The following is a 16,887-nucleotide window of genomic DNA, read 5'->3' on the forward strand; positions in this document are numbered from 1 at the left end:
GAGGAACTGGCAACACTGCAAGACCGCGCGCTCCGCTGTGAAGCAGCCTCACAAAAGCGTAAAATACACAACGCCAAGACGGAGGTTTATTGCAAAACACAATACTGTTATTATTTTGGTCAAAGCTGTGAGTGATAAGCACGCGAGATGGCAGAACGTTGCTATGGTTATCTCTGTGTCAATCATCGCATTTTCGGGAGTGAGTCCTGTTACTGAATTGTAAATTCAATCTCAGAGGTACACATTGGTACCAAAGAGTGCATATTAGTACCTTAAAGTTTAATATTGATACCAAATGTATACATATCTGTACCTAAATGGTACATTTTAGGACCTTTTCAGGGGGAACTGCCCCAGTTAGCTGGGACCATTTATGACCATTTACACTGCAAAAAATGACTTTCTTACTTAGTTTTTTTTAATTCTTAAATTAAGATGTATTTTCTGAATGAACAAATTACCTAAGAAAATAATTCTAGTTTTTAGACAAAACATAAGTGAATTTGTGCTTAAAACAAGCAAAAAAAATCTGCCAATGGAATAAGAATTTATTTCTTGAATTTACTTAATACAAGAAAAATTCAGCAAAAAAATTCTTATTTCATTGGCAGATTTTTTGCTTGTTTTAAACAAAAATTTGCTTAAATTTGATATGTTTTGTCTAAAAACTAGGCTTATTTTCTTAGGTCATTTGCTCATCAAGAAAATACATCTTGATTTAATGATTGAATTTTTAGATATTTCTACACTGTAAAAATACTTTGCTGGCTTAAAATTTTTTGTTGAATCAACTCAGATTTACAAGTCATTTCAACTTTCTATTATTTATCTTGACTAGAAATGAGTTGTTATAACTACAGGTGAGTTGTTAAAACTTATAAAATTAAGTTGGCTTTTCTCAACTATATTTTATAAGTTGTGCTAACTCATCTCTGTTGACATGACTTGTAAATCTGAGTTGATTTAACAATAATTTTAAGACAGCAAAGATTTTTTTACAGTGTATTGAAAACAAGACAAAAATACTAAGTAAGAAAATCATTTTTGCAGTGTATTTTCTTTTTAACAATAGATACTTATGCAGATGTTAAAGCAGAGCAGAATAGAAAATGATTACGTTATAAAAACAAAAACTATAAAAATATATTGAAATTGACCTAAACTATGTAACATTTTCTAACCAAACTTTCAAAGTACTTATTTGCCCCTGAACTAGTCATTTTACCCACTTTCAAACACCATTTTGCTGTCATTCTGCATTCATTAGTTTGTTTAATTTAGCAGCTGTCCTCAACATTTTCCACGTGGAAACCAGGCCTGTAATGATGTTCACGTTTCACCATCTGTGTGTCAGAGCCCCCGTGTGGTTGCGGTGCACGGTGACTCATCCGTCTGCGTCGTCGCTGTTGGCGCTGTCGTACGCATCATCATTCTGCGCCAAGGCCACTGCCACTTCTTTGCCAGGACTCCGCCACACGCAGTCATCTCATACATCTCCAACCATCATTTACTTGGCACCAGGCAATTAGAGGACCCAAAAGCCACAGTGTGAGGTAGGACTAGGTCTACCTTTTTAATCACCCTTCTAAATTATTTTCTCTGTTCTGTGTCATTAGCCGCGAGTAGTCGATGTCTAATCTTCCTGCAGAATGACCGGTGACTACCGGTGAGAGGAACGGTACGAAACTCTTCGCGAGGAGGAAGAAATTTTTTTGGAGTTGGGTTCCTGTCCAAAAACATTACAAGGTTGTCCCACGAGGCGCTCAATCCATCAAAGTGATATTTCCCTCCTCCACCACTCCGGTCCTCTTCTTCTTTGCAACGTAGTCATTTTCTTCTCACTGGGAGTGACATTGATTCATAAAGTACTTTGCTGCAGGTGCCAAGGCATGCCAGAGTTTGGGTAGTGTCGTCGAGTTCGTGTGAGCCGGGGGAGTGTGTAAAGCGTGGCTCTCTCTCTATCTTCTCCGTTGGAGCCAATAGCGCTTAGCTTTACAGTATCAGCAGGGGATGTGTCATATCAAGGGACCAATAGGTCAGGGCTTGGGGTTTGGAGAGCAATGACCTTGAGCTGCTGTGCTGATGCAGTAAAAGGCAGCCGATGATCCTCCGGCTCTGAAGAGACTTAACCGGGTCTTTCCAAGGGTCTGACAGGAGGACGGGTCTAATCAAAGAATCCAGCTCAGATGGGTAAGGAAAGCATAATCCGCTCATAGCTCACTCGACAGAGAGGTTAATAAAGCTACAGAACTGACACGTGGTTTGGCACATGTGAGTAAGGCAGAACGGCGGAGAAAGACATTTTGAGACATGTGACCACTATGGTAACTTGTCAGATTTAAAGTAAATCGTTTACAGTCATAATGTATGTTTTTTACATAAAATTTATATAAATGACTGTATACTTGAATATTTACTGTAGTAAACATTCCTAGACACTATAGTGCTTTTGAACCATACCATAGTAAATATTAAAGTTTGCAACAGTACATACATTTATAGAAAATACTACAGAATGCTATTTACATTAACAAAGTGAATACTATGATATACTCAGGACTACTATGATTTACTATGGTAAATACTAAAGTAAAATACAGGATTTTTCATGTGGGTTGACATGTAATTGAAAATATGTGACCCAGTCTGTTAAAACCCAGCTGAAGTCATCTTTTATGATTTATACAGACAGGGTTGCAAGTAAATTCAACTTACTTTTACTCATTCACCGCCAGCCTTTTTTTTTTTGAAAAGTTGCCTGCCAGTATTTTTTGTAATTTTCACAAAACTTTCACAAAATGCCTTCCAGGAAAATTTTCTTTAAAAAATATTTTAAAATATAAATACATCAAATGAAAGAACAGACCCTCTGCTTTCAAACAAACAAACAAAACAGAAAAAAACATTTTATCCTATCTATATATTTTTTCTCTGCTTATAAACTTTTAAATAGGGGTGTTTTTTGTCTTGAAAAATATTTTTTTAGCAAAAAGCTGAAATAATTGCATTTTTGTGAAGGAATTTTGTTAGAGATCAGATTCAGAATTTGTAAAATAAATAAAATAATTTTGCTTCAGTTTTTTTATCAATTGGGTAAATGCACGGTAAAAATCGCGGTATTACAGATAACCATAAAAACGCGTTTTTTTCATGCAAATGTTTTCTCTTAATTGACGAGATAACTTGTCAATGGCAGGGAAAGAGTTAAGTTCTTGCGATAAGTTGACATAACCCAGAAAAACAAGTTGAAATTGTTTAACTTAATTTGTTAAGTTAAAGTAGACATGTAACAATTACCGGTTTACTGGTTAACCGCAAAATGTTCAATGGCTTTTTTTTAATTACCATTTAACCGTGCAAGTGTCACGGCTCAAAAACCTCTGTCCAGCATCAACCAATTCAAACAATAACAGGAGACAAACACATTTATTCAAACTGCTCCCATGTGTTTGTGATGACAGTGCTTCACAGACTGAATTTAAATCCAAAAAAATTTAAATCTAGTTGTACTGACACATGTTTACTTACTATTTCTTTAGACAGACCAACCTTTTCTATTCATTTCCATTAAATGATGTGATCTGATGAGTTTAAAGCTGCTTTCTACTTTGTTTGTTTCTTCCGCGATTACTGTAAGCGCAGGTGTTGCGCTCCTGGGTCATAAAGTACACCTGATTTCATACATACGCATACAGATGACTTATTCTGATTTATTCACTTTTGTTTTATCTGATCTTGATGAACTTTTATCTCACAACATCAAATGTTCCATAATTAATGTTATTTATTTGATGTTTAAGCTAACAAAAGTGCACTTAAATGTTAAATCAATTTTAAATGGTTTGCATCAGTACTTTTTTTACATTTCTAGAAATTGTTCACAAAACCATGATTATATTGATAACTGTGGCGATTTTGTTCGCTACAACCGTGATGTAAAATTTTAATACCGTTTCATCGTTATGAAAGTTAAAGTAACATAAAAATATATGTTGATTTTATATCATTTTTTACATTAAAAAATACATATTTACGCATTGTATAAATTAAAAACTTTGATAAAGTAAAAAATTTTCTTTGCTTAATATATTTTACTTCCTACCTTGCAATATGTGTCTCAAAATTGTTTGGAAATATTACATAATGATTATATGATATCTTTAAGAGGATGTGAAAAAGGTATACAAATACAAACTTGCCAACACGTCCATTTCAATCTGTTTAGAACCACTCATACGCTCATCACGCTGTAATTACTTGTAAGTACTCAGCTCATAAGTAGAAACTTCCCAGGAGGACTTGAAGGCAGCAATAGCTCCTCAATGTTTTTTAGCACAAATGCTAATGGTGCATATTAATGAATGCAAAGCTAGCGCTCCTCTCGTGTGCTGATCCGACTAATAATGGACATCGGCAAAACTCTGTCTCGTCAGCAGATTTTGGGATTCTCCGGATGAGGATGTCACAGAGTGCCTGAGATACGAGAGGTGAGAAGACAAACCGGAGCTTCTAGTTAATAAATGCTGACACATTGGTGGTCCTCTAATGTCCACAGCTGTTAGTTTCCTTTTGGGGTGATGAAGGGTTGTAAGAGAGAAAAAAGCGAGAAATAAAATCGAGTGAGTGAAAAATTGTTCATCCATGTGGAAAGGTGAAGAGTGGATGATGCATTAGTGAGTTAGGAGGCGAGTTGTCTTTGATCTTCTAAGAAAACCTCCAATATTCTGAATACTCGTGAATAAGGAGTTGAGGGAGATGCTTGTTACTAAAAACACGTGTGATGTGATATTAATACACAGTATCAATAAAACACTGCAAGCTACAGTGATACAACTTAACACAAGTCCAGATTCTACACACAAACACACCCGTTGCTGACAGGCTAACCGAGAGGACGCCTGCGGCAGAGACTCACGGCAAACGAGAAGCCTCATTGAGCACAGCCTGGCAGTTTGAACACACAAAATCAAACACACACAATCGCAAACAAGCCAGAACCGAACAAGTTACAGTTTTAAGACAAGAAGAGAGACAACTGGAAGACAACATTTTGAAAATATTCTGTAAATTCACAGAACAAAAAACAACATAGTATACCATAGGTACAGCACAGGTCAGGACATGCAGGTCATTACCAAACTGTGAAGTACAATACAATAGAGTATAGTAAACGTACACATGAAAGATTAGGACTCTGGTCCAAATCCTGCATAAAGGCTTTTCCAAAAATGTGACCCTTTATTGAGCCAGCATCATATACTGCTTACTCAATCTAAGAAGTATACCACATAAGCCCAATTTTGGCATCTTTACACTGGTTACCAGTTAAATTTCGCATACATTTTACATACACTTTAGTATCTTAGGGAATTACTATCAGAATACAATCCGTCACGTACACTGCGGTCGCAAAATTCTGGTCACTAATTATCCCTAGAGTATCAAGAGTATCTAAAGGTGGTCGATCCTTTTCCTATTTAGCCCCTAAGCTCTGGAATGATTTGCCAAAAAACATTCTGGAATTAGACACAGTTGATCAATTTAAGTCTAAACTAAAGAAATTTCTCTTAAACAAAGCATTCACATAATTTGTCTAGTAAATATACTTATCCCGCAATAGTTAGCGTGTCCGAAACAAAGCATTCACATAACTCATCTAGGTAATATACTCATGCCGCAATAGTTGGCCTGTCTGGAAACGAGCGTATTATAAACCACAATACTGTGTGACACTTGCATTAAATGTGAACGGCCCCTACGCTAATAGGATTTTGTTTCTTTCTCCCTTTCTAGTCCTCATTCCCAAAGGAGAATGGGACTAACAGTCATCACGCCACTAATCTGATGTCAGACCAACGACCACCAGCTGTCCCCGTCTAATCTACTTATCCGTGTATATAACGTATAATAACAATTATAACAATAATAATAACAATTTAACAAATAATAAATTATTTTTTGTATTTAATATAATAAAAGTAGAATTTTGCTTACCAATATGCAAACATTCAACTCCATAATGATGAGTCTCTTTGTGTAGTATGCACTGTTGCCACCTCTATAAAGCATTATAAACCAGTTACCCATCAGGTTGCATTTCATATTGAATGCAGGAGACAATAAGGTAGCATGGTTTTGCAAGAAGAAAATGTCACAAGACATATTCTTCTTACAAGGTACAAAATAGACCATGATGCAGCATAAAGCAATACTTGGGCACAGCGTGCCTCAACAATGCACAGCATAGCCCAGGCTCAGAAGATGAGCAGGCCTACAATTCAAAAGTACCACCAGTGAAATAAATGAATAAATAAAAGGCAACACACACTGAAAAGAGGACAAAGAGAAGAAACGGAATAAACCAAGAGCCCGAAGACACACAGAAAAAGACAAGGATGGCGAGAGGCTAGAACAAATAGAGCAAGAGGCTGCCTGGACACACTATGCCCACATCTCTCCACGCTTCTGTCTGCTTTATCCCGAATCATGATTTAACAAACCCAGCTTCCTCCTTCTCTTGATGTCACAATCTCAAAATACACACGCAGACTCACAAGCGTACTGAGTGTATGTAGAGCATGCAAAATTCACTGTCGCCTAAACTCTCCGTCCTGCAAAGACTTCAGAGAGGGAGGCTGAGGGATAAAATGAGATCCAGCAGGAACAGGAAAGAGAGGGACAGGATGACACAGCAAATGTGTGACGGAGAGACAGAGGGACAGTGAAAGAAATTAAGCATGGAGGCAATGAGAGAGAAGCAGACTGGAGAGACACTTGGGAACCATACCGGTCAACATTGGAATAAGGGAAAATTCCCGAATCCTAACAACCCGCCACCCCTTTTAATTACTATGCAAAGGAATGGATGGGTACACTGCATAAATACTTTCTTAGTATTGTAGCTTGTTTTCAGTACAAATATCTAACAATTTTTAATATAGATATATTTTCTTTATGAGCAAAATAGCCTCAGAAAAAATTAAAATTAAAAGAAAAATAAATACAATTTAAGTGAATTTGTGATAAAAACTGCTTATGGGGTAAGAAAAAATCTAATTGAAATAAGTTTACTTTTTTCTAACACTTAATTTAAGAAAAAAATATTTAAAATTTCCATACACCATTGGCAGATTGATTTTGCTTGTGTTAAATTCACTTAAATGTAATATTTTTGGTCTAAAAACTAGACTTATTTTCTTAGGTCATCAACAAAGAGCATCTTAATTCAAGAATTTTAAATATTTGTACTGAAAACAAGACAAAAATATCAAGTAAGAAAGTCATTTTTTTGCAGTATATACCTTGTATCATTGTTTGTATGGCTCTCTTACATCTGCAAGTGACTTGTTATACACATACTGTAGGTCGCAGTATGGGAGAAATACGGGAAATGATTTAAACGGGATGATGGCGGGAAAGAATGGTAAAATACGTGAGAATCCCGGCAATAATGGGAGGGTTGATAGGTGTGATGAGAGCAGAGCATGGGAAAAACAGCGTAGATAAAGTAAATGTGTGGGTTAATGTATTTGACTATCTGTTTGTGTGTTTGGTGATGTAGTAAAGTTACAAAGCAACAAGCTGTGTAAAATTAAAAAATAGGTCTAAACTGTAAAAACCATAGGTGCAGTGTGTAAATTTTAGCGGCATCTAGTGGTGAGGTTGCGAATTGCAACCAATGGATCAGTCCACTGCTCACCCCTCGCTTTTGAAATGCATAGGGTAGCTACAGTAGCTGCCACCAGACAAACATGTCATCTTTGGAGACAAAATTTGTCCGTTAAGGGCTTCTGTAAAAACATGGTGGCACAAAATGGCGACTTCCATGTAAATGACCCTCAGTATGTAGATTAAAACGTCTCATTCTAAGGTAATAAAAACATAACAGTTCATTATGAAAGGTCTTTATACACATCTGATAATATAGTTTTGTATTTTATATTGCATTTCTGTCAAGAGATCCTTCTAAAAAACTACATACTGCACCTTTAATCTAAAAGTAGCACTTCATGTGGTAACATATAAATAGATTGGTTGTTTTATTTATTTAAAGTATTACTCACTATAACTAAATCAACTTGATGAAGACAATTTATTAAAGGTCAGGTCAAAGATAATTCACTCAACAGGTAAAAACTCCATATTTTATATTAATAATAAAAGAAAATTACTTTCAATGTAATAACGTTTAAAACACTGTGTACCACCTCTGGCTTATTGTTTCATTTTTTATACTCAGATTAGATTATAAAAAGAACATTATAATTACAATTATATTAACTTATAAAAAGAACGACAAGGTTTCTAATAAACAAAAGTAAAAAAAAAAACACTTGTGAAAGTGTTGACAGATCTGCACTAAACCCACACTTAAATCTAAAATCAATTTTTCTATTCTTCAAATCTTGAAAAAAGATGAGAATTTTCCAATTGCTATAGCACTAACAGGTTCAAGCATATAGGTCACTATAAAGGGGACCTGAGCATTTGAAAAAAAAAAACAGGTGGAAAAATAAGAATAAAGAGTGAGAGAGCAAAAAAGAGAAAGAGACATAAAGAAAGAGAAAATGTGTCTGAATCCAGCACCCTGGACAGCGTCCATCGATCGTCTCCCAGCACACATCACCACAACTTTCACAGATTGCTATTGAGAAGTGACCTGTAATGCAATTACAGCCCAATGCGGAGTCGAAGTGGCCATCAATAATTAAAAGGCAGCCAAGTGGTGGCCTCCGATTCCACTGTTATTCCCGCGCCGTCGTTGTTTGTTTTGTGTCCGCTTCCGTGGCCACCAAACTGCTTCGCCACGATATCTCGAATGAGATTTGTGAAAACGTGTCCTTCAATAAAGCCAATCACGGCAGACTAATGCCCGTCGTGGCAAAGTTTATTATTCTGTACGTCTTCCACAAAAGCCTCAGACCACATCAGAGTCGTATTAACAAACAACAAATCGCTTTACACAACTGCTGTCTGCTCGAAGACGCTATTATGAGAGGATACGTCAACCTAGCCATTGTCTCATCCGCTCCGGGCCCGCACAATGTTTAGACGAAGTCAGCACGACTTCAGCTGCTAAGGATATTTTTTTATTCTCTTCCTGGGCCACCGTGCTGTCACAAGCATTTTTCACGCTGAATTCGTAACATGGAGCATCTTTTCCGGATTGCATAATGTTGTAATCAGTACAGCAGGCACCCACAGTAGCGGCAACCGGCTTCACAAGTCGAGAAGAGCATCTATTTTTTAGGTCGACAGACGCGTATCTGTCAAATTGTCTCTCTCTGTAACTGACTCTCAGGTTTAATCACTCAGAGCTGTGAGTGATTATGTAAGGGCTGTGATCTCGCAGGTGATTCTGGGTAAGGTTCTCCTCGAGGAACGAGGTCAACCACAGAAAGACAGAAGGTGAATCTCACGAGAACAACTACAGCTTACAAGAAAAAAGAATAGATGTTTATTGCATACTAAAAAGGAAGATTCTTTATATTGTGATTTTATTTTAATTCCATTTAAGCACATTTACTGTCAATAACTGTAATCCATCAATTATGTCATTTTCATTGTTCTCTATGGTGATTATCATCATTATAAGCAGTTCAAAACATTTTTTCATGTATACATCCTTCATAATTTAAATTTCGCATAATTATATTTTGCATTTCAGTATTGAGAACACTTTGCTTAATTATCAACCCAGTATCACGAAATTACGTACCTAAACCTATGATTCTTTTCTGTGACACTGTCACGTTTTTCCGTGTTTATGCGTGACTGTCTCACGCATTTCTGTTTACTTGTCATTGTCACGAATTGGTTACTCAAACCTTTTGTCCTATTTTCTTACCATTGTCGCCTCGGTTTAGGGTGAAATTTACATAAAATGACATCCTTACCCAAACCCAACTCAAATTCGAACATCAGGCGACCATGGTTTAAAGATAGAAAATATAAAAAAATTAATCAGAAAAAAATAGTATAAACCAATACTTAAAGTGACATCCCAATGCAAACACCAAATCTAACCCTAAACCGAAGCAACAATGGTTCAAAAATAGGAAAACGCAATTGAGTAACCAATACGTGACAGGGACACGTAAACAGAAATGCGTGGTATGGTCATGCATAAACGCGGAAAAACGTGTCAAGGAAAATAATAAAACATTACGTGACTATAGGTACGTAATTTCGTGATACAGGGTTGTAATAAGTCAAAAAATAATATCACAATATAATATGAACACCTCTATAAGAAATACATGGGTGGGTCTCTTTTTTTATATATATAAAATAGTCATTTGGATACATTTGAAATCATGTTTGTCATGATTTAAAGTTGCTAAAAAAAATGCATTGAAACAATACATAAATGTTAAAAGGTATGTAACTTTATTAAGTGCAAAAATTATCCAGAAATGTTTTTACATGTCCATTTACAACCCTAGGATTTGTCATTTAAATGAAATGGTCTATATTTGGATTATTTGAAAGGGTCATGAATAATAATGTTGAGCTCTGCTCTGATTGCTCAGCTCTGCGGCTCATGTCAGTAGCTCACATTAGTAAACATTTTAACAAATTTGTAAGGGGCTTACATCTCGACTGTGATATCACAGTTGATGTTATGTTGTGTTTGGCCTCTTTTCGAATAAACAATCAGTTAACAAATGCATTTGAGGCTCACGATATGTCATTATTTCGTACAGAGCTTTTATTATTCATCCATGCCTAGGTAAATACAGTTTTATTCTATGGCACCTTTAAATGCTAATACTTGTTTTAAAATCAGTAAAAAAATAAATATGCACGTAATCTGATACCAAATGGATGAGCCAGACAAAATAAAAAATGAAAAGCATGATATCTCTTGCAGTGCCGTTTCAAAAGTAAGCAACTTGTAAAGCTGATTGAGAGAAAAACCACAAAATGCTAGGTTATTTTAAACCCAGTGTTGAGACAAAAAGGAATAAATCCAATCCTTTGGGTTAAATTAACCCCAAAAATGTGACTCTGGAACACAAAAGCAGTCATAAGTAGCATGGGCTACAACCCATGTAGCAATAGCAACAATACATTGTTCAGATAAAAATGATAGAATTTTATGCCAAAAATCATCAGGATATTAAGTAAAAACCATATTTGATGAAGATATTTTGTAAATTTCCTACCTATAATAATTATCAGTAATAACTTAAAAGACGATTTTCTTAGTATTCTAATTTTTGCAACCTCCTATTCAGTTTTAAAATTATGTATAAGGTCTCAATTATCAGTAATTTTGTGGTCCAGGGTCACAAATGTTTAATTTTGACACGAAATGGGTTTAAACAACCCAGCATTTTTTTTAAATGCAGAGTGTGCAGAACAGTAACATATATAATATACAGCAGGGGTCTCCAACCTTTTTGTGGGCAAGGGCTACCACAATGGATAAAACAATATGGAGGGTTACTTTTTGATATAGTCTACTCAAAACTTTTTTGTTTTGATTTTTGATTTTATTTTATTTTACTTGTTTTAGTATTGTTTAAAATGTTAACATACATAAAAGAAGCCAAGCTAATATAAAAAATATGTAATAAATAAATATTACAATTGAGACTAATAATAGAATGTGCTTTGGCGGGCACCCACAGACTCTGTGCGGGCACCACGTTGGAGACCCCTGGTATACAGTATTATAGAGGTATAATATGTAATATATACTGTATGATAGTTTAACAAAACATACTGTACTGTATAGGATAGTCGGTCACTGCATAATTTCTATACATTAGTGTTATTTCAAAGTCTACTCAACTACTTTGCTATTATTCTAAAATGTTAAAAACATTAACAATAAAGACTAACCAGCTATGACATAACTTTCGAACTGCAGTGTGATTTCACATATAAAGTGCTTCACACCCCCTCCTTTCTCAGACCTCTCTCAGGGAACAGGTCTATATTGACCAGCCTGCAGACGTATTGAAAGAACTGCTACAAAAGTAGGTCGCACGGCTGGTCAATGGTATGGATTTCTGGGTCCGTAGTATGATCTCACATAAATGCCAGAGAGAGAGAGATAGAGAGAGAGAGAGAGGGTGTGTGAAAATGTAAGTTAATGAACATAAATCAGAGTACAGAATCACATCGCCTGTCATTTCCTGTTCTGCCCTTCTTTCTTTTCCCCATCATGTTTTTCAGTCCTGTGTTCATCTATTCTCCATTTTCATCTTTTTTCTTCTGAGATACATTTTAGACTCACATCAGGGGGCTGCAAGTAGATGTGTGTGTGTGTACTTATATGAGTTCTGAAATGATGCATCGATCCACATCGATCTATGAAATGTCAGCGTCTGTTGTCAGGGGTCAGTGGACGATATATGTTTTATAAAATGCATATATTTGTTTGAAGGCATATGCATGCATTGTATTTATTCTTATGTTTTGCTATGACATCCATCTTACAATATTTTAAAAAGAAAATAGTATGCAGTGTTTATACTAAATTATGCAGGTTTTGAAATACCTTGTTGATGTGCCACATTATGCAACCAAAGCACACTGTTTAGAATACTGTTTCCCACAATGCAATGCACTGGACGTGACTGTCCATTTCATCAAATCAACCACAAACAACATTCACCACAATCTACTCATTCACCCATCATTTGTTTAACAGATTAATGTAACATAGTTCTCGCTGAGAGGACGCTTTGCTAATTTAAAAAATGCACATAATGAACCCTAAGTAGCATACTACTGTTTAATGCATCACATGCTACATTATGTTTCGCATTATTTAAATACGCTAAGCAGTATACAATACACGCTGTGCAGAATGCACTAAGGATTATGGTACCAAATGCACACTGAGAAAAGAGAAAAAGGGTGTGCGTGTGTGTGCATTACTGAATCTCTGGCAAATATTTCTACATGAATATTCATACGGATGAATGCATATTTGTGAACATTTCGCATTTGTGTGCATTCCAGTGAGTAATAGCCGCTCCGTTTGTATTTGTGCACGTGTGTGTATTTAAACGCGAGCAAGAGAATGTTGGTGGGTGTGTACGTACATCCTCTCGGTGATGAGGCCCGCTGCCAAAATCAATAGAGCGTTCTGAGCATCATACCGTAGTACGAGAAAGGCCTGAAGAGATTTTAATAAATGCAGTGTGCATGAGAGCCCGGCATGACCACGCATTGAAACCTGTCAATGGAGCCAGCTCAAAATATAAACTCTCTTTCCTCCTCCTCATCTCTCTCTCTCTGTATATATACAGTATAGTTGGTATAGTTTAACCATGATTACTAGAAAATAACAATGCATGGTTAATTTTCGTAAGGGTATGTCTCATTTAAAAGGTCAGTGGGGTCAAACGCTACACAGCTTAATATAATTCAGTGCATTACAGAATGTTGATACAAACTAAATTCAGACCGTGTTTCTAGCAGGAAACCTGGACAACATTATGAGTGCACTACAGGAAAAACATATACAAAAAATATCGAATGTAGCCTCTTTAAACAATAACACTAAAAACATGACAAATGATAATATGCCTATATACAATAATCTAGCAATAAACGTAAGGTATATGTGAATAAAAGTGCCACTATTTTTCTGTATCATGCCGGTAGGTAATACACCTTAAACTGAATTACACTCATAAAAACGCTGTATTTTGTCCAGCATTACTTTATAGCTGCAATATTCGTGATGTGAATATGGCAGAAATGCTCGATAAGCACAATAAAAGCAGTGAGGGGACTTTATTTTCAGTTGTGATTTCATACAAACCAGAAGAAAGTGTTAGACAGTGGCTTTAAGGTAACATCCGTGTGTTTAATCGCTCATTTGCAGTGTCTGCTTCACTTTGCCATTAACAGTTTTGAGACGTGATTCAGAAGTTTCAGGAGTGTCCCACTTTTTCTGACTCCTCCTATCTCGGCTCAACTAGAGCTTGCGATGCCGTCGTGCACTTGACAGAACTTTCCAACATAAAAACCACTTTCCTAAAAACCATCAAGCTGTCAAGTGAAGTGGAAAAATGAGAGAGATTACTGCATAAAGGCCGAGCGGGGGGCGGAGGGGCAGGGAGAGAGAAAGAAAAAGTGAGAGGTAAAGAGATGGGCTGATGGCTGGAGATTCTTCTGCAGATAAAACGATCCAATGACTTTCTCATCTCTTTAACAAGCTTTCTCTTTTCATCTCTAAAATACTTATTCATTGGCTTTTTCTCAGTTTACTTAAGCGTTTACTATTCAATAAAAATGTGCATCTTATTTCAGGCCTTTGGCATCACGGCTACTGGAGAGAAAAAACAGATCTCGATTGCTTTCAAGAATAACTCGAGTGCAAACTGAGACTTTGGCTGGTGTCTCTTGCCTCTTAAATCTTTTGAATAAACAAAAAACACAATAAGAAAAATTATTTCATTTTTGAAATCTCAACCATGTCTCAGCTTCAAATTATTTTAAAAATAATTATTTCAAAATCCAAATGCTCTGAACTCTATAGGGGTGCGCGGGGTTAACACAGACTGTTTACATTGTTGCACAAGGTTGAGCATTTTGTTTTTCTGCAAATTATTGGAAATATATAATGTTTTTTCATAGAGGTAATGATGAACGAGTGTTTTGGTGGCATGTAAGAAAATATTTTTATCATACGTTTTTTTTTCGGTTTCTTAGTTGGGTGTGTAAGATACCAAATCCAATGCTATGTCATATTAATAAGTGGGTTGTTGGCTAAAACATAGCATCGTTTTGAAATATGTCTGCAGCTCTTAGCAACTTTTTTGGTGGGCTTGAAAATTTTATGGACCAAGCGGGGTTAATTGTAACGCTGTGTTACAACTAACCCCTCAGCACTTACGATATGAAAACCGCCTACATTAGCGAAATTCTTATGGTTGTTTTAAATAGGCTACACGCGAATGATTGATGGCTGCCAACATAATAAATGTGCCTGTCTTATCAAAAATCGTGTCTCAAATTGATTTTTGTTCATATCTTTAATATTGATTGAGTAAGGTCACGTCAAAGATTGAAATCATAATGAAATGAATGGCTAAAATCAGACTTTGATGCTCATTATCTAAAAATTTGATTTTGAAACTGTAGTATGGTTATTACAGACTGGGTCACATATAAAAAAATGTTTTGTCATAATTGTGCTGCTTTTTCTCACACATTTAGACATTTGTATCCATTTATAATTGAACTATTGTTAGAAAAGGGCTGGATGAATGAATACAGTGTGGATATCTGTCTATTATAGACAGATATTAAACAATATCCACTTTAAGTATATAAACAAAATAGTATTGAAATATTTTCCAGCAAACTTAATTTTTAGCAAGTGTTACAACTAACCCCCTGCCTGTTACAATTAACCCCACCTATGGGGTACAGGTAAGTTGTAACGTTTGCACTTCTGTCACATTTGGTGTAATTGTCCAAGAATGGTAAGTAATAGAAACAAACTTCAAATGTTCATTTGTAGCAGAGATGTGTGTCTTGCTTGTGTAAAAATATAATTAATCAAACTCAAATATTTTTTGAATGATTGAGCCAAAACCAAAAAGCGCTAGGTTGTGGCCCGCTCTCCCATACTATGTATACAAAAAGTTATACATTTTATTTTTAGAAATTTCAGAATAAACACCTCATACAAAGGTGATATTTAAGTGCAAGATAACACCATGTGAGTCTCCACAGATTTGCATGAGCAATCTCTAAGCAATACAATTTCCACAGGGAAATAAGTACTCCCGTGAAACTCAGTGAATTCATTTAAAACTGCTGTGCTTGCATTTAAGCAAACAGAAGTCCCCATCACACACTGATCTAGTCATTGGGTCGGTTGCACCATAGACAAAAGCTGTGAGTATATCCAATTGAGCAAAACAGAGCGTGCTGTACTGTACGGTATGAGCTGTGCTTTACATTTAAAGAGCGAATGTAAAATCTCTTTGTATAAAAATGAAAGTGGAACTTCCGCCTCCGTTCAACATCTATGATGTCATAATCACTCGCATCAAAGGCTTCGTGTTCACCACGGCGACTGTCACTCTCCCTGGAGGCGTCATTAAAACGGGACCCACCAAACCGAGCTGCTCGAGAGCTAATGGAAAAACTTCAAAACACACACGTATGCTAGAACCAAACAATGTTTTAGTGGGACAAGCACAGCAAGGTATTACTGAATCCAGAGAGGAGGGACAAAGCCATACAAACACACACACACACACAAATATGCCTGCAGACATTCATACGGCACGCTCGCGCACAGATGCACACAACCGCACACACATACATACTCATGCACACTCACTGAAAGACACTATAAATAGGACAGCTCTAATGTGGTGCTGTGTAGTACTTGCCCTTGGGTACAAGGCTCTTCCAAAGAGATATGGATAGAAAGTGGTAGAAATAAAGTGTATGTGACAACATAAGTAAGAGCGAATAAATAAATAAAATATAGTAATAATAATTTAAGGATGTTGCTAACTAAACCAGACTTAAATCTATTTTATATTTACTGCACATTTGCCTATAATGTACTATGGTTACATCAATACCAAAAATACAATAACCAATACGCTCTCAGCAAAAAGGTCCAAAGCTGTCATTGGGATGGTACCAGGCCCGGCTCCACGGGGGGTCCAGAGTGGGCCTGGCCCCCCCTGGCCCCACACCACATAACAGCCAATCACAAAATTGGTGCAATATTCAATTCAGCTCGAGATACATAATTTTGTAATTTCTGTAATTTTTCCTACGAGACAGACAGACAATAACAAACAACCCTAACAATTATCTTAAATATACGATGTTAAAACCCCAGACAGATTAAAGCATTAAAGACCCCCGCCCAATATGACCGGCCCACCT

General features: G+C 36.2%; 1 protein-coding gene across 5 annotated transcripts in view; it reads right to left on the reverse strand.

The window, feature by feature from the left end:
• celf4 (CUGBP, Elav-like family member 4) overlaps positions 1–16,887 on the reverse strand; it is a 117,131-nt gene that overhangs the window by 66,274 nt on the left and 33,970 nt on the right. The window lies entirely within an intron of this gene.

This window comes from Paramisgurnus dabryanus, chromosome 18 (assembly GCF_030506205.2).
Source record: "Paramisgurnus dabryanus chromosome 18, PD_genome_1.1, whole genome shotgun sequence".
Lineage (NCBI taxonomy): Eukaryota > Metazoa > Chordata > Actinopteri > Cypriniformes > Cobitidae > Paramisgurnus > Paramisgurnus dabryanus.